The sequence below is a fragment of the Pinus tabuliformis genome, chromosome 1_2 (assembly GCF_031772625.1).
Source record: "Pinus tabuliformis cultivar Carrire ecotype Pingquan chromosome 1_2, CPIR1, whole genome shotgun sequence".
NCBI lineage: Eukaryota > Viridiplantae > Streptophyta > Pinopsida > Pinales > Pinaceae > Pinus > Pinus tabuliformis.
The window spans coordinates 285138524-285158894 of NC_142298.1; positions in this window are offsets into that span (position 1 = coordinate 285138524).

Consider the following 20371-nt stretch of genomic DNA (forward strand, 5'->3'; position numbering starts at 1 on the left):
GTGGAGGAAGATTTCAAGCTTTCATTGTGTGCATCTATGCACTCTGCACTAAAGGCTTTCATTTTGCACATGTATGCACGTTGCACTGAAGGATTTCGTTGCTAATATTTTAGTATTAAAACATAATCGATATTTGTTGTTCGCAATAGCATTTTTTTATTTTATATTATTGATAATATTTTAATTGTAAATAATGCATACTTATGTTATTTAATTGGATCTCTTTGCATGAATATTTCTGCACTTCCATACTCAATAAAGCTTTTCGGCTAGCTATTGACATTGGAAGTTGTTATTAACTGATAAATGCATTCACATTAAAGGCTTTTACTGCTAATATTTTAGTAAGCGGTTGACATAAGGCTATTGTGCAAAATTGCATAGGAAGTCTAATGTGCAGACAAAGATTTCTTTGTGTGGATCTCTACACTTCCACATTTCATTGAGTAGAAACTTTGTTTACATTTATGTTTCTAAAACTAGGCAGATGTGCGGAAGTGCAGAAAAAGTTCATTGTGTAGGGGAAGCTTTCAAGCCTTCATTGTGTGGATCTTCACACTCCGCATTGAAGACTATCATTGCCAATATTTTAGTATTAAAACATAATCCATATTTTTTGTTCATAATAACATTGTTTATAATTATATTATTGATAATATGTTAATTGTAAAATATCATTAATCGAGACATTGGGTGTGGAGAATTTGATTATGTGGCATTCTATATTAGCATTGACCTTTTCCGCACTCACTCTTCGCACTTAGAAAAAGTTGTGCACTCATGCACATGTTCCAATAAAAAAATTATAGTATCATTACCACCTCCATAGACGAACAACCACATATGTATGAATTCCTCTACATAAATACTTCACTCAATAATGCCATTTGCTCATTCATTGACATTCAAAATTGTTATTAATTGATTTGGGTCTACATCCCTTATGAAGTGCATTTGTTCTCTACACTGCTTCATTCGAACAACCACATCCGCACATGCACAACCACATCCACATAAATTCTTCCACACAACTCCTTTCGCACAACCAGTTCGCTTAGCTTCCTCTGAGTAGCTAGTTTCGTACACATGATGTATATAACAATCATTAGATTCAACATTATCAAATAATCATTGTTACAATTGGGTCGGAAGTCGGTTCTCATGTTTGGAAATGAAAACATAACGGTTTCAGATATGTGTAGAAAGATGGTGTGTGGAATAGGAACATAAACCTCCGCACTCACATACTTCTACACTTCGACTTGACACAATTGCTAAGATAACTTTATATTTCAAATGAGCATCAATTTGTTTGCACATCACCCATGGAGTATTTGTATTTAATGATAATTCCATGTCTATCACCCAATTTACATATGACTTGCCTTTCTCTCCGTAATATTGTTCTACTTGTTGATATTCATTTTCTATCTACAGACAACCATGAATAGAATAAAATTTGAAATCCATGTTTCATTATACATGCAACATTGTAACTAACCATTACAAGAGACAACTGACTTGTGTTGTAAAGATTTGAATAGAATTAACAGTACATATAAATAGTAAAGATGATAAGGGCCCACATTACCCTAAAAAAAATTCTTCATTATGAACTTTTTCTCATATTATAGAAAATATATCAAATATCTATAATGTCAAAAGGTAAACACAAGTACCAATTAATAATAAATAATGCATATTTCGCTAACCAATTTGTATAAAGTTGTGAATAAAATTTATCATTAAATAAATTTGATTTTGTTATAAAATTAATTTAATTTAATTTATATATATGATGCTTTTAAGCTTTCATTGTGGGTATATCTGCACTCCGTAGTAAAGACTCTGCTAATTAATTGATTAAAAGTTGTAATGGTAAAATCAAATCTTAACCCAGGTGAATTGCAGCTGGTAATTGTATTCTTAAGAGATCTATGTCTTAGATCCAAACTACTGTCAAAATGTTGATTTTAATTTTAATCAATAACACAACATCAGATATAAAACAAAGTCTCAAAGCATGTGTTTGAACACAAATAAAACATGGTATCATAAAATCGATAGAGTCAAATAGTTTTAAATGGAAAATAGTTATTGTAGTTCAATTTGTAAATAGTGAATAGTTCAAAATCTGTTTAGATTCAAGACATAGGAATTAAAAACAAATTTTCTCAACATGATCAGAACTGTAATATTGATAGATGTTTCATTGTATGCAAAAAGGGTGTGTTAGAAACATAATTAATTAATACATATGCATAGGTACAATTAGAGTAAGTTTTGATTGTACAAAATGCGGTAGTGTAGATCAAATACAATGAAAAGTTTCCCTAGATTTTCATATCTCGTTGAATGAAATCTGTGCAATTGTGAAGACATTATGCTAGTATTCTATTATTAAGAGATATGTGCCTAAGATCCAACATTATTTTTCAATGTTCAATTTTGTTTAAAAAAACAACACAACACCGAATATAATAGAAAAGCTGAAAGCATATCTTCAAAAATTTATAGGAAACATTATCATAACATTGATACATAGTTATATTAAGTAACAACTGTATTCATAATAAAATGTTAATGATCATAGCTATAATTCAAATATGTATGAGATCATATTCAAAACATAGCCATAAAAGATCATTTTTTAACAGAGTTGGAATTGTGCAAGGAAAATTGTAAAGTAAATGCATTTGTTCTAGCGGAAACTAGGATTGTGTTTCCATAAATCGGAACACTAAAAAAGACATTTGCAACTATAAAACAACAATTTGTATATAGTAATTAGCAAATATTAGCATAGCATAATCAACGAAGCTATATTATCTTATATTAGCTCACAAAAAATCAAATTTTGAATGATTTTTAAATGCTCACTATGAAAAATCATTTGTCAAGACTATTCTTCTGTTAGATGTGCTAGTAGTTGATGACTTGTTGAACAAATGTGTTCACCATAGTTTGAGGAATTGTAAATTCCATTTTCATGTTTTTAGTGAAAATCTATTTTTCAATTTTCCTAGTTTCTTCTTGCAGCTCAATTACCGAGAAAAAGTTCTACTTTTTGACTTTAAAAAAATTAATTATCCATGTGTAAATGTGTTCTACAATAGAATCAGTGATGTTGTCAAAATTTGTTGCCATTTTCTATTTTTTCTGCTCAATTCGGCGTATAACATGTCACTTGAAATTAACTCTAAACCATGCAGGATGCATGGATAGTCTAAGTGTTTTATAATATCTATTCCCTGAGATAGACATCACCTCTTCTAAGCAATTAAATATTTTGTGGTGAGAATCTTGAGAATGAGTATTCAGAATATTAACCACAGTAGTAATTTTTAATGTCGATGTTTCAAGTCTATAACAAGACTCATCGTCAAGACAAATCCATAAAGAAGAGCGAGGAGGAAGGGAATAAATAGTGAAAGGAAGGATGAGTAGAGAGAAATGGCCGACCAAATAATCCTAATTGCAAGAATAAATAGAAAAAGGTATACAAATATTATTATTAAGGGAATTAATTAGAAATGAAAATAATAATTATTAATAAAGCTCTATTTAGGATAATGGTCAATTAATAAAGTTAATAATCATGTTATTATTATAAGAATTAATTATCCTCATTATTGGTAATAATTATTACTAATAATGAAGTTGAATTAATAACATAATAATTATTTTATTAACTAGATTAATAAACATTATACTAAATTAAGCCCTTACTAATAATAATATTAAAAAATAGAATTTAATATAAAAATTAAAATAATGCTTTATTATAAGGGAATAAATGAGGAGAAAGAGATTAATTATTATTGATTAATTATTATGAGAATTGATATCCTCAAGTGTATTGATCCTCTCAACCAATCCAGCTTCCAATTGCTTTATTCAACTAGCATCTGGAAGTTGTTGGTTTTACTTTTCGATATCAAGAGTAGTGCTAGCCTTTGGCTAAAAGAAACTAAAACATTGTTAATGAATTTACTATATTCATCAAGACTATTTTTAACCAACTTCATAAACGTCATCATTTGTTGTTGCAATTGTGTTAAATAAAAAACTTCTTACCTTGAATCACGAATAATTTTTCACATATGTTGTCGAGGATATGTGACTTCATTGTATTAAGTAGATTAACATGTTTTTAGTGTTACAACAACAAAACTTGACAATGAAGGTGACTATATTGCCAATGGAGTCATTAAAAAAGGATCTGGATTTACAATGTCTTCTAGTTCTTTTATTCTCCTTTTCAATCTGTGATTTTCTACAAGCACTTTGGTAACAAACTGAGTAATTGCATCATTGGTAGATTGATGAAATACAATGAGCCCCTTCATGTGAATGTCATACATATCAATATACACTTGTTGTTCACGAATAATCATTTTATTTTCAAGTTTTACCTTTTCAACTCTCAATTTTTTAGTGTCTTTGTCATATTTTGCATTTTTCAATGTCACGGGACATTCATCAAAAGTAATGTCCAATTTTGAAATTTGCTCCATTATTTTTTGATTCTCTGCTAAATGAGTAGAAGCCCAGTCGGGTGGTACGCTACTGTCATTTTCCTTTTCTATAACCTGTTGAATGCTTTCTCTATTTACGACACTTTTGTACTTAGTTGTTTTAATTGTATGCATTTTTTCTGGAAATAATTTTTGAAGATTATCTTCCTCATATTGACCACTTGATAGCTCACCAATAACCGTTTTCTAGAACCAGGAGTTTTTCTTTGTCCTAGACTCGAGGATGAGGTTACCCTAGTAGCTGGTTCAAAATCTAGAGATTGTTGTGTAATATTTAGGGTTTTTTTCCTATGTCTTTCTTCCCTATTAATGCAGGTCTCTTGAGATACTCTTTGAGCATCAATTGTTGATATTTGATATTTTATTCTCTGCAAATTTTATAAAATGAGGTGTGTAAACATATTTTCAATTAGACAAAGATTTAGACATACTATTTTATAGCACACTATGAGATGCAAAAATTGCATTGGTTCTTTGTCTGGAAGCAATTTAGGTTATTAGGTTAAAGAAAATGCAAATAGAAAAGGAAAAGGAGAAAGAAATAATAAATTGATAAAATGGAATGTGTGTTGCATGTGATAAATTTGATAAGATGTAATGACTATTGCATGTGCTAAAAAATTTGCTAGAGTTATTGTGTTCATAAAGTGTGATAAGAGAAAATAGAATCCCTAAAAAATTGTGCAGAAAAAGAAATACGTTGTAGAGAAAATTGTGAAAGAACCTGAGCAATTGAAAAAATGAATTGTTGAATAATGTTGAGTCTACCCAGTTGTGAGCCCAAGAAAGTATTCACTACTCCAAATGTCTTTGTTTCTTTTCTCTTATGTTGACAGATTCAAATACTGCTTGGTTGATTGTATAAGTGTAAATAGTTAGTTTTGTTTATTTAGTACTTATTTTTGCTTCCAATGTCACCTAAATTCGCAATTTTCTACTCCAATCCCAATCACCAATTGTTTCTATTACTTGCATGGAAACTATTGCATACGACCCTCATAATAAATAACAATTGAAAATATAAAAGCCAATATTTATAAGAAGTAATGGAAATAAATATCGATATTGCAAAACCATCTCGTCCACTTAAAGCACATTTTCTCTTGCTTTAATATCATTGAAATACAAGTCATTATAAATAGGAATTTTTGATACAATATAAGCTTGTTGTCTACCAGTGTCACATTTTGGAAGGTTTTATGGTGCATTTTTTGGTTTAAATTGCTCAAAATCTGACAAGAATTTCTTGGAATTTGACTGTTGGACAAGTTTCTGAAATGGCTAAGTCCATATATGTAGTAAAAATGTTCATTTTAAATAACACAAAATAGGATTTGTGACTTTGACAATTAGGCTGCTTTGAAATTGACAACGACAACTGTAAACAATCTTTAAAAAATATTGTGCGCAGAAGTGCTCGACTACTTCTATCACAAATTGATTTAGTATTTAGATGGCCTGCACCAATAAATCGATGGCGATTCATTTTATTTTGATACTAGAGTATGAAATATGCTAAGGGAAACTTGATTTACAAACACTCTGATACATGATTTTATGTTAGAGAAAATTTGAGGTCTAAAATGGGCCTCCTAAGATATATCATAAAATAAGTGTAACTAATAAAATAATATTAGACTACATCATCAAATTTTAGAGGGAAAAAAAAGAAAAAAAAAAAATTCAACTTGTATTTTCAACTTATCTCCCTTCAATTTTACTCAAATCCTCAGTGGGAGCACTCGTTGGATGCAAAATTCAATTTCTCATCCAAGAAGTACCCATGTTGCATACTTTCGATGAACCTTGCTATACAAAAAGTAAGAAATACATGAATAAGCACGATTGTAATCACGTTTTTCATGCATTTCTCATTTTTCGTGTAGCAAGGTTCATCGAAAGTATGTAACATGGGTACTCATTGGATGAAGAATTAAATTATGCATCCAACAAGTGCTCCTGCTTTAGATTTGAGTAAACTGGTAGGGAGATAAGTTGAAAATACGAGTTGAAAAAGTAGTTTTTAATTTTTTTTATTTTTTAAATCTTTTTGCCCTTTTACTCCAAAAATGGTGAATCACCACCCATGGTTGACATCATCATCTTAAATCCGATTGGTTCTTATAAAGTTAATTTTGGTTGTACATTTTTTTTAGGCCCATTTTTTACCTCAAAATTTCTCTAATGAAGATCATGGTATAAAGCTAATTATCATAACACTTTCCAACTAGCTGCCTACACATTTTCTCATTATTTCTGGTAAAGATTTTTGTTTACTAAAGCTATTAATCTTGACTTAATAGTTCAATATTAGTAGTTCTTACCACCATATTTTCTTATCCATTACCAAATTCAAATCTGATTTATAGATTTATTGACACGTTTAACACTTTCCATAAATAACAATTGAAAATACCAAAGCAAACATTAATGGTAGGTTGTAAAATAAATCTCGAAAGTAAAAAATTATTTCCTTTTTTTAATTTTCTAACCATTATTGTTTTAATGTTCTTGATATACATGTACTAAATAGCAAGAATGTGCGAAATAAAATAAATACTAGTTCATTGTTATCATGTCCATTATTGTGCATGTATTCAATACAATGGTACAAAAATATCATGTACAAATACAATCAATTAACATTAACACAAAATGATTTCATGGTTCTGGTAATGTTCTATACATAGCATCAGTTATCTCTAACTAATAATCAAATAAATAACAATGGCTAATACTATCGTTAGCTCGGGAGCAAAGCCGAGAAAAATGCAAAATTGATCAGCTGAAAAAAAAAATGCCAAAACAATTTACATTTAATCTTGCAATGAAAGCCCTTAATTAATTGTTTTATTGATATAAATCATACCGCTAAACATTGGAATACAACTTTCTCCACATACCAATTGGTCATTAACATCCAAAGTTGTTTTTAATTGTTGTGGGTCCCATATGCCGTGAGGAGGAAGCAATACTTGTAAATACATTACTAAATAATAATTTAAAAAAGAGATTTGTATATTTATTATTTTGATAAACTTTGGACAAATATTTTGACATAGTCAAAGCTCTACCCCACATGCATTTGTTCTTGGGCACACACAACCACCTAAGCAGAGCTTTCTCCGCATAACTAATTCTATATTAAAAAATGTTCTTCAGTCGATAGAGTCAAAGCTCTGTGCACATGCATTTGTTCTTTGCACACGCTTCCTCCGAATAGAGTGTAGGTCATCTGGTAATCTCAGGGGAATAAAGACACTTTCTCACAACTTCTTACACACATATAACCCCATACATGACTATCATTAGATTCAAAATTATTAAATAATTGTTGTTACAATTGGGTCATAGGTAAGTTCTCTTACTTCAAAATGACAACATACCAGTTTCAAATATGTGCAGAAGGATGGTGTGTGCAGCAAGCAACATAAACCTCCTCACTCACATACCTCTACACTTCGACGTGTCACAAATCCTTAACATTAACACACTATTGTGTAGAAAAATCTCTGCATAATCACATTTGTCAGTGAACACTTCTCATAGTGTGGCATAATCAAGTTCTTTTGTGCTCAAGACTTTGGCAATCAACTAATTAAAGAATTAAGCATATGTGCAGGGTTGTATTATTAACATTTTTTTAATAATAAATAATGCATATCATCGTATTTTGAACATTTCTATTCATGATATTGTATATTGGCTATGAAGTGCAGAGAATTTGATTGTGCGACATTGTATTCTAGCTTTGAACTTTTCTGCATTCACTCTTCGCACTCAAACAAAATTCCACACTCATGCACATGTTCCGATAAAAAAAACTGCAGTATCATTACCAGCTCTGCACATGAACAACCACAGTTGTGTAGCTTCCTTCACATAGCTAATTTTGTACTCAATAATTCCCTTTGGTAAATCATTGACATTCGAAGCTTTTATTAATTGATGTGGGTATGCATCCCTTAAGAAATTAATTTTTTCTCTGCATACACTTTGTCCGAACAACCACTTCAGCACATGAACAACCATGTTTCCATAGTTTCCTTCGCACAACCACCTTCATACACACAACCACTTTCACACAACTCCCTCTGCACAACCACCTTCGTACACACACAACCACCTACGTACATGCACAACCAACTCCGCACAACTTACTCTAAGTAGATAATGAAAGAATCTATCAAGCTTTCATTGTGCGAACCTTCGCACTTCACACAATCCTATGCAACATCTCTTCTGCATAGCTATTACTAACATATACTTTCCAAATAACATAAATGCAAATGTGCAGAACTGTAGAGAAAAATCCATTGTGTAGAAGAAGCTTTCAAAGTTTCATTGTCCGAACCTCCACACTCCACACAATATATTAATATTAAACATGATTTTCAAATCATTAGAATATTACTCAAACGTAAATTTTAAAACAAATAACACAAATGCATATGTGAAGGACTGTAAAGGAAATTCATTTTGTGAAAACGTCACAAGCTTTCAGCGTCCAAATCTCCCCACTCTGCACAATCCATTAATAATACAGTGACCACTAGAAAACACATTACAATTAAAAGATCTTTATGCATATCTATCATTTCGCACAAATTCAAAGCTAAAAACCAATAACCCAAAAAATTCATCGTTTCTCTTGTTAATTATTCACATGCATTTTTTTCATCTCAAAAATCAATTCTATTTCAATATTTTAAATTATTAATTGAAAATGAACATTCAAAATCATGATATCACTTGCTATAAAATTTCAAAAATTAGAAGGTTGAGTATAACAATGAAATCTTTTGTAAAAGTTTTAAATGGAAAGCAATTTAAAATTAATTATGTTTCTGCATAGTAAACTCATCCTTGTGGTCCCATAGTTAAAATGCATTACTATTCAAATATCCTTTTGCACATCCTTCATTCCACAAAAATTCACGCCTATATGCACTGCTCTTTTGCATAGCTACGTTGTAAAAGTTTTAAATGGAAAGCGGTCTAAAATTAATTTTGTCACTACCGAATAAACTCATCTTTGCACTTTTGTTATCCTACACATACATCGTTCCCTGCACATGTTTAAAATTAATTTTATCTCTGCAGAAATATGTCATCTCTATACATATGTTTTCCAACACAGACGTGCATAGTCGGTGAATTGAATGCTGAGAGGACTGGTATTTACTCGCGGTGATGTTTTCTATTAATTTGTGGACAAAGATCAAAATGTTTAAAAAATGAATACTAGATATGATTGCTCGGTTTAAGATGCTTTAGAAATTGATATCAACATAGTATTTTATTGATATCCTAAAACTCATTCTATTTTGGTTAACTAAAGCTCTTCTCCTAATATGATGTTAATGTTAAGATTGGAAATATGGGTATGCAGAAGCATGGAAGTAGGCACAAAGAAAATCAAGAGAAGAAATCATAACATCACCCTTTATTTTTGGTTGAGGAACATGTAGGGACATCCAAAACTTTCTAGCGATGTAGAGGGTAAATGCGAAAAGATCAAATCCATATACAATATCAAATCTCATTTATCATTTTTAATGTTGTGTATTGTCGTAGTTTTTAGCATAATTTAATATTTGTGTTTATAAAATTTTATATCTCACAATCATTATAAAGATAACAAGCAACATACAAACTTTTGAAAGAAAAAAATTGCATTCCAATGTAGAAACATGGTATATTCACTTAGCATGCAAGAATAAATTAATGCCAAGTACTACAATTAATATCCATTCAATAAATCCATTTATAATCATGTTATCACAGCTATTATTCTAGTTGCAAAGATATCAATAAGGTCATATCTATCAATATTATAAAATTCTCTTTTTGATATTTATTTGATGAATGCAAGTATATATGTTGCTTTTAAAAAAATGGTATATAGCATTTGATGGAGTCATACTAGATTGGAGAAAAATCCATGAATTTCGGTTGGAAGTGTTGTTGGCACTGGTGTTGGTGTACATCTTGTTGTTGTAGCTGATGTTGGTGTTGTTGGTGCTACTGATGAGTAGCTTGTATCTATACATGACTAGTGAGAGAAGTTAGTCATAAATGGAGGACATGTGGAGAAAGTATAGTTATTGAGTTAGATATTAGGTTGGAAACAAAATATTTCTCAACTAAATAGTTTGAGACTCATTTATGTTACACTATGGTAATATGAAGATGGATGGTCAGTTTTCTTGAGTTTTTTCTTGCAAAGTACTATTTGATGTTAGGTTTTTGGGAAAAGCTATGTGAAGGTGGTTGTGCATGTATAAGGCCAGTGGCTAATTTATTGTTAATATATTGTGCCAAATGCGTAGGTCTGTACAATGAAATCTTAACTAATTACTAATGATAAATCCAGTGAAACACTGTGATACACTGCTCCACACAATGAATTCATGAAGTGGTAGAGGCGGGGATTGTGTTGCAGTCACTGTGATGAAGTGTGTGTGGAGAACAAATGCATGTGCATAAACGTAAAGAGCTCTACATATGCCACATTCTCAAACTTTGATAGGTTCATACAATAAAAATTTGAGATATTTTTGTGCACCATGGATTTTCTCTACATTCTCGCACATATGTATTTATGTTATGTTGAATCTCCCTTTTAATTATTATTTATGAATATATTTTGTAGCTACGAAAGCAGTTGTGCAAAGGAAGTTGTGCGGAGGTGGTTGTGTGGAGTTGGATGTTAGGAGGAAGTGTCTGCGGAGAACAAATGCATGTGCACAAATGTAAAGAGCTTTACATGTGCCACATGTGAAATTTTTGATAAACATGCATCAGTTACAATGTTAATTATAGTTAAAATGTTCAATTTCAAAATTGTTAATGTCTACATCATTTGGAAATGTAACCTTTTGCAATTTGATTTTGATACTCATGTTTTTTGTTACCAAAGATCCATTTTGCAAAGCTCTCATTGTAACCTTTACAGAATGAAATTATTATTATTTATATGAATACTTCAATTTGTTTAATATTGGATAATACGAGTACAATTAATTAATATGCAATTACCTAATCTATAATTGGCAAATAGAAAAAAAAATTACATAGTGAATGTCTTGAATATGCGTTAGTTTAGTGAATAAATGGAAAAAAGACTTGTATTTATTGATAGGAGAGCTTTAGTTAATCAAAATAGAACACGATCTAGGGTATTAATAAAATAGTATATTGATATCGATTTCTAAAGCGTGTGAAACATATCAATCATCAAACATAATTGTATCAATTGGACTATTTCAAATTGGAATTTAAGTAAAACATATATGATTTAAAGTAACTGATTTCACACTAGTATTTTCTGATTAAAGATTAAGAAAATTAGTACTAGCAAAATTGATGATGATCACTGATTAATGAATACCATTAAAATCAATAGTAGTTAAATGTAATTTCATATCTTAGGTTTCAATTTGTGACTTAATCAGAAATGATGCCAGGTCCTTTGCATTCGAGCAGTGAGATGTACAAATCCTGAATTAATATCACTATCTTTCTTTGTGTGAAGCCTTTAGTGTGCAAATGACAGAGGATGTGCAAGATAATGGATGCCCTTTGCATAGGTTGCAATGCTTTGACATTGATATTGACATGTTATTGTTATTTCTCTGGCCAATTATGGCAAGATTAACACGGTTATAGGTCATTTTCAAAAGTGAGGGGGAGGGGGTTGAAATCATAGCTTTTCCTATGTGGAGTACAAAATGATTTCAGACATTAGATGTCAATTTCTTTTGTCTATGAAAGAAATTTGTTAATTTTCGTTTTGTATAGTCTACAGATAAGAGAACAAAGAAATATGCAATGATTTACCCTAGCTACATGGAAATATTCAAACTAAAATTGGACTTTGTTATATGCGATTGTCATTAAATAAATTTTGTTTTCAATTAGTGTGATGAAGAAGCACTTTGTGGTAAAAAAAATGTGCAAAACATACTATGAATGATTCAATTAAGTACCAATTTGTACCACATAATTGTAGATAAATGGAAAACTGATCTAGGCTTAGAACACAATAAACACTAGTTGTGCCTGGAAATTCTTAAACAATAACAAAAACAGTTCCAGTAACAAGAATTGTATCTAGATTCAAATGATAATTACCATAGCTATGCTTAAAATAAACATCAAAGAGGAAACAAATTTATGACAATAAAAAACAATTATGGAACATTCATTTTCATTTCGATCAACAAAAAATAAATATTCTTCAAACTGTTCACAAAATTGGCAAATATTTTCAGAATTTTCACAAAGCAATAAGTTTTGAACAATAAGGTATACAATTGGAGTAACAATAATACTATATATCTACTCATAATAACTATTCTATTCATAATAAGATTTTTTTTATATCCTAGTTCACTAGCATATTCACAATGAGTCTTTAACTTTTCACACCTGCATTTTGGAAAAATAGAAACAATTGTTTCGTAATCAATTAAATACATATAATAAATGATAATGTAACTGTGAAACAAAGTTATCTCAAAAATTAAAGGCATGTGCAAATGAAAGCCAATTGTGAATGATCTCAAAAATTTTGGGTACAGAAAATAACACTGGATTTTTAAAGAGTTTATGAAAACCTTTATACCTAACCACAAAATTAAATGAAGTGGACTCCCATGAAAATTAGTATGAAAAAATAATTTGCAATGAAAAGCAAAAAATTGCATCTATAGATTGACTTAGTTCATAATAACATATATATAAGCCTTAACATTTGATCATCAGTGAACAAGAAAATGAATATTAAAAGATTTAAGAAAACTTACAACGTGTGAAAGCATATTTCCTTATTGTTTGAAAATTAATTGTTTTTCAAGTTTTCGGCCTCTTGAAGCAACTTCTTTAACTTTTCCTATATGCAATATTTCTTGGGAGAAACGATAATTTCTAGTTTGACACATTTGTTGAATATCTCCTTCTAAATTTCCTTGGATTCTCCTTGCAATTCCGTAGTTAAATTAGAGTTCTATTTATTAACATTAACAAAGATAATTAGCCATTCCCTATTCTCTTGCGTACTAAAATCAACTATATCATCGAATTTTGTTGCCTTTAACTTTTTGAGCTTATCCAATTCAAATATTAACGTTTCTATAAAAATTAATCTAGAGTCACATGTGATATGTGGATAGTTTAGAATTTCCACAATTTATATGGCTTTGACATACGCATTTGCTCTTTGATTCTCTATATTTTCATATTCAAAAGTAATCTTCTCCATTCTTCTATTTCTTTGAGACCACGTGGCTTTGAGTTGCTTCAATTGATTAGCATTTATCAATTCTTGTCATTTTTTCCCTACATCAAAAAGTAAATCAAGTCTTTAGTTGAAAGTAAATAATTCTTTGTTCATGACATACCTGTCTCTTTCGAGATCATGTTGAATGCACTTAAGAAATGACTTAGTTCTTTGTGCCAAATGCTTTAGATTGGAAATTGTGTTCCATGCATGTTGAATGATTTGTAATAATTCACATATATTGCTAAAAATATATGTTTTCACCGCATTAAGAAAATTGATAGATTTGACAAATCTATATGATGTGTCGCGAGTGGCGACCATCAACATCCTTGTCCATATTACCAATGGAGTGATCAACAAAGGACCTAGATCTAGAGCACCTTCTTGGTCCTTTATTCTTGTTTTTAGTCTCAAGTTTTATGCTTCCTATTGAGTAAGAGTCTCTGCAAACACATCATCAGTAACTTGATGCAACTTCATGACCAATGTTGTTGCAACTCCAGACAGATCAAACTACATTTTTTTTGGTCTAAAACCTTTTTACTGTAAAGATTTACTTTCTCAATCCTCATTTTTTTATATTGTTGTCATACTTTGCAATTTGTAATGTGACATAAACCATGATCAAAATTAATCAATTCATCAGAAATTTATGCCATTGTTTTCTGATTTTATGCAAAACAAACACTAATCCATTCAGGTATCATAATGTTGTCAACTTATATGTTTATAGCTTCTTCAACACTTCCTATTTTCATAGGACTTCTATAATTGGTTGATTCATCAGTATACAATTCTTCTAAAATAAAACTTCGATTAGGATCTTTGTCCTTCCCGCTAATTGATAGCTTGTCTTGTATCAATTATGTATTTGCAGTATCTTTTGTCCTCTTTTCAGTCGACGATGAAATTGCATCAGTATCATTTATGCAACGTACGTACTTCTCTACAAAAGTACTAATACCTAATTCTTCAGGGTGATTCCTTCAACATCTATGATTAGCCCTTGATTTTCATGAGTATCGTTTATGCAACAACTCTGTAAAACTATTGATACTTAATTCTTCGATGATTTCTTCAACATTTATGATTAGCTTTATCGTTTCATTTTTACATTATTCTCTCTGCTCTCTAATTTTTGGAAACAATTTTTTGCATCTAATTGTTTCCAAGTGTGCGCTAAATAGACTCTTCTCATCAAAGTCTTTAATTGCTTCAACTTCACTTAAGTTAAAAGGATACAAAGTCCTTGCGATCTCTGTAACATGAGTCATAGTCTTCACTATGATTTATCCAACAATAAACGAAAAAGAAATGAATTGTTTTATCTTTTTTATTTGAAATACATTTAGCCATTCAAGGTATCGCCTACAGAATTCAACAACAAAACACTTGCCTTTAACAAATTTTTGAATTAGAAATTACTTATCCTCAAATCAATAAATTCAAGTTAGCATATTATTTTCTCTTTCTTCGTGCATAACTTTTCCCCATAATATAACTTGTGCTTGTGTAGATATACGATGAGATTGTTGTCCTGTTATCATGTAATTAGATTGTATTACAAAAAAAATTAATTAGGCAAAATTTTAAAGAAGCATTATAGTATTGGATACCAAAATTGCATTGGTTATTGATTCACATTGAATTTATTATTACATGGGGAACCGAGAAATCCATCGCTAGAAATCAAAATTATTATAAGATACGCCATCATGAAGAACCTATTGGTTTTGGATAAATTGGAAATTTTAGAAGCTAATTCATTAGAAATGATATCAACCTAGTCGAATACACAATCCCTTTTGTGTGTGTGATAAATCATATAGAGAATTCATTTTGGAATAATTGTTGTAGTTTCTTGGCCCCTGACATGTGTACAAAGCCAACAACAGTCCCTAAACAATTGTTTAAACAAAGATATATCTAGGATAGAAAAATCATAAGGAACATGGTGACTTAGCGAAAACAAATCCCCAACAACATTAGCCTCACCTACTTCTAAGATCACAAAACTATTTTCTTCAGACAATTCCAAACACATATTAGCTTCCGATAACTTGAATATTTGTCTAATTGTCTTCACATTCAAAGGAATCCTTTTTGCTGGTAGAATATTTGTTCTTATTTCTGAATCAAATTTTTTTGCGCACAAATGAACAATTCCCTTGAAATCAAAAACTTCTGGAACACATGCAACATTTTCTAATCCACTAGCCCAAATCTTGTTACTATTCTTCTCCTCCATATGCAGATTCACATAATTCTCATATGAAATCAACGAGTGGAAGTTCTCATCAATATGACCAAGTAAATTAATGGTATCAGTGCAAATATATTTTTTTCTTTGTCTGTTAACCATGTTTGTTTCGTAGTTGAAAACACTTTTTGAATCAATAACATTCTCAATACCACTGAGCTACACAATTTTTTTCGATTATATATATATATATATATTCACTAGCTCTTACTATTGCAAATGTGAAATCAGCTTCGAATATTGCAACTATGAAAATTGTTATAGAGAAAATTTGTTAATAAATAGCAATTGAAGATACCAAAGCTAACATTTACAAAAACCAGTGCAAATATACGTCTAAGCTCCAAAACCATCTTGTCCATTTATTACACATCTTGCTTCTATGTTACTGTAAATTGTTTACAACAATGGCAACTAGCTCACAAGTTGTTGATAATAATTCTCACTGCAAAAAAGTGTGCTAAGTTACGCCTATTACAAAATGATAAGGCTGAGTGGCTCGTGTCCACTATGTTAGGGCCTAAATCTACCTCAGGTTGAGAAAGGTAGGATCTAGGGTAACATCAAACCATGCTTAAGCTGGTAGCTATCCCTACCAGGTCGGGAGAGGGCTCTCTCCTTGTTAATCTCAGAAAAGATGGCCAATGAAAGCTTGAGATGACTAATGCAATGACTAATTTTAGGCTAGGTATGTGTAATGAGGTGTTTAATTGAATTTGATGATGTTTTGTTGGCTCAAATGTGAAAGGCAGATTTGGGCCTGGGAATGAGGCTCAGTTTTGCAGAGATCTCTATGGGGCAAGGTAGGCAAGTGATTTGGTACTTCAAATTGAGTGAGATGGAGAGGTTTTAGATAGATGAGGAGTTGAAAAGGGCATGAAAACTCAGGGATCCTTTTCAAACAATTGAAAACATAGATAACTAAGAAAACCCTAGGTAGAGCACTGCACTTTCAACATATTCTACCTTTATCCTTGTTTGATTTAGTTAAGATGAAATAAAGAGAGATATGGAATACATAAAACACATGTAGACTTACAGTTATAGAAGAAAACACAATACCAAAGCAATATGCCACATGAATCCCATAAAGTGCTACAAACCACTGGTCTATTCCTTAGCCAAACTACTTAAATGAGTATTCAATAAGCTCCAAGCTTTCCCAAAAGTCCAACCATGCTAATGACTGAAAAATTACAAGATATAGGCAACCAACAACTAATCCTAGCCTCTAGGGGTCGAGCTCATAAGTTTAGGAGCTATTCCAACAAAGTCTAAACTGAGAACTAAAAAGTAGGCAGTGGAACAACTTGCCTCTAAAAACTAGGAAACTGATTCATTCAGTTGCAAATTACCTTTTGATGGATGAATCTACCTCTATAAGTGAAAATTCAGCATAATTACATCAAAATCCATCATGTCACATTAAATTACATTATTAGTTTGACAAATACAAGGAGAAAATTCAAATTGTGAAGAAACTAGGTGAAAAACAGAGTTTTTGGCCAAAAATGAGCAAAATTCCTCCAATGCGTCGCGCTGATTTCCCTACGCGTAGCGCCTTTTTGTAGCTGATTTTGGAGGCCTTCCCGCTGTCCAAATTTGCTCCAAGTGAGCTTGTTGGAAATTTTTGCCTGTCTACTTTCCAGAACAAGTGGAATTTTTGAATTTTTGCCTCCATTTGCCCCTCCAAAACTTAGTTCTCCCAACACTGCTTCCTGTGTGTCCAAAAAGGGGCAGAAAGGTCATTTTGAGGTGTTTTTGACCTTTTTGAAAGCTCAAAACCTGTTAAAATTTCTTGGAAATTTGTGGGAATGTATATTTTTCCATGAAAAATCCAAAAATACTGAGTTTTCCTCAAAACGAGGTCCCTAGCAAAAGCGCACGCCAAGTGGCACGACGCATCGCGCAGAAAAACCTGTTTTTTAGGCCAAATTTTTCAAAATTGAAAAAAGTGTCCCAAATTTCTTGAAATTTGGGCTGATTGTCTTTCATCAAGTGTTGTGTTGGGCCAAGGAAGCCTTAGCCAAGATCTGAAGTCTATCTTGCTCTTTTCACTTCCTCGATGCCTTCTTCAACTTGGCCTTCAAAATCCTGATTCTTGCTTTGCACACCATGTTTCTTGCCAAGTAGTGGTATGCCATGTTCCTCAACATGTTTTTCTCATTGTTATCCTTCTCCAGCATCTTCTCCAAGTGAAATTTTGTTCTCTCAAGCCAAGATTCCTGGTCATGTTCAATCTCTTGCTCATACCCAGGATCACTGTCTCTTTCCATTGTTTTCCTTTGGTTTTGAAAAATGTGGTTGTATATGGATGGTTTTGTGGATAACAGTGTGAAAATATGGTGGAGGACTGAAATGGGTAAAGTGTATCGAAGAGAGTGTTAAAATGTATGTGTGAACAAAGTTTAGGGATGGGAGTAAGAGTTTAGGGATGTGAGTAGGGTTTAGGGATATGGATAGGGTTTGGGGAGTGTAGAGTTTGGGAAATTATATGTGGAGAATGGGATTAAGGGGAAAATGTATGAGGGGAGTGGGATTAAGGGGATAGGGTATACAATCATTAGTGCAATGAAGAAAACTAGGGTTTCACCCTAGAAGCTAGGGTTTTAGGGTTTTGGGGATAGGGGAGTAGGATGAGTGGAAATGAGAGGAGGAATGGGAAACGAAACTAGTGAAATGTAGTGAAGGGGATGTGAAAGTGGTAGAGGGGAATAAGATAGCAAAAAATGGAAATTTTACAAACCCTAGGTAGATTTTCAATGAAACTGTGCAAGGAGCTAGGGTTTTAATATTTCCCTATTAAATCACCAAGAGGACTGAGACAAACTCATGCATTGAGCATATTGGAGTGTGAAATTACTTGGGAAATGAGGAATTTACAATTTTGGGAGCTTTGGTGGAATATTTGAATGGATTTCAGGCTTTTTAGCCCAATGCGCCGCGCTGCCCCAATGCATAGCGCCAGTTATAAAATTACACTGTAAACCACTGCCCAATGCGTAGCGCCTTTTTGCAGACAAGTTTTGGAGGCCTTCCCAGTGTCCAAATTCGGTGCAGGTAGCTCATTGGAAATATTATTGAGTCTAAGCTCCAACCCAACTTGAATTTTTCAATTTGGAGTTCATTTGCCCTGTCAAACGTCAAATCTCCCAAGACTGGTCAAAATGTGCAAAATGAGGCTACCTAAAGGCAGAGTGTTGTTGCAGTCAACTTTTGAAGGTCTTCCTCAACTCCAAATTGAGCTCATGATAGCTAATTGGAAATCTCTTTGTGTCTAGTTATCATTTTATGCATCAAGAAAGTCATTTGGCCAACCAATCTAGAAGAAATCTTGATTTTCCCAAGGTCACTTCAGAGGTGCATCAATTCTCTTGAGGAAACTATATTTTTGACAGTTCTCTAAAACCATGACACCTGTGTAAAAAGTGGAGGTTTTTCTTCCTTGGCCTATTATAGACAGAAACCTCTCTCCATTTTCCCAAATTCATATTTTCTTGCTCAAAAACATCATTGGAGTAAAACCTATCCGGATGTGTGGAATAGGGGATTTGTCGAAATGAAGTGAAATGAAGGGGATAATGGGCTTCTAAATTTTTGAGAAAATTTTGGGAAGTAGGGAGGGATGTTAGGAAGCAGGGGAAAGTGGAATTTCAAATATTGAGTGAGGGGAAGGGGTCCAAAAGGGCAAAACACAGGCCTAGCCTAGAAAATTGTCAAATTGTAGCAAGAAACTAGGGTTTGTGCAAAAATGAGGAATTTGAGGGACATCAGTGACGGGAAGTGTTTAATAACGTATATTAAGGATAGGGGAAGGTGTATGAACATCAGGATACAATTTTTGCTGATGATTTGACTATCCAAGAGAAATTACCTTCAAAACCCTAGGAGAGGGAAATGAACCTATCCTAAGCACATCTGAAGCATGAACAAGGTGTAAAATGACCCATTGGAACCTAACATGATGATGAAAACCCTCTGAATGATGGTATACTCAGCTGGATGGTGACATGGACTGACATTTGGACAACTTTGGTAGGAGTAAAAGCAAACCCTAGACCTAATACCTAGTGACCAAATTTTACTTGAAGACTCACTAAAATGACGAAATTTGACCTTGACACTTAAAATCACTTTGCAAGAGCATGTTTGATCACTGGAGGAACGCTGCAAAGGCTGACGCTAACACACTATTTTTTCATTATCTATTTTGAATTATGAATAACCCGATGCATAGATTTGAAAAAGTTCATAGACGCATGTAATTGTTGGGTTGTGTTATATTCT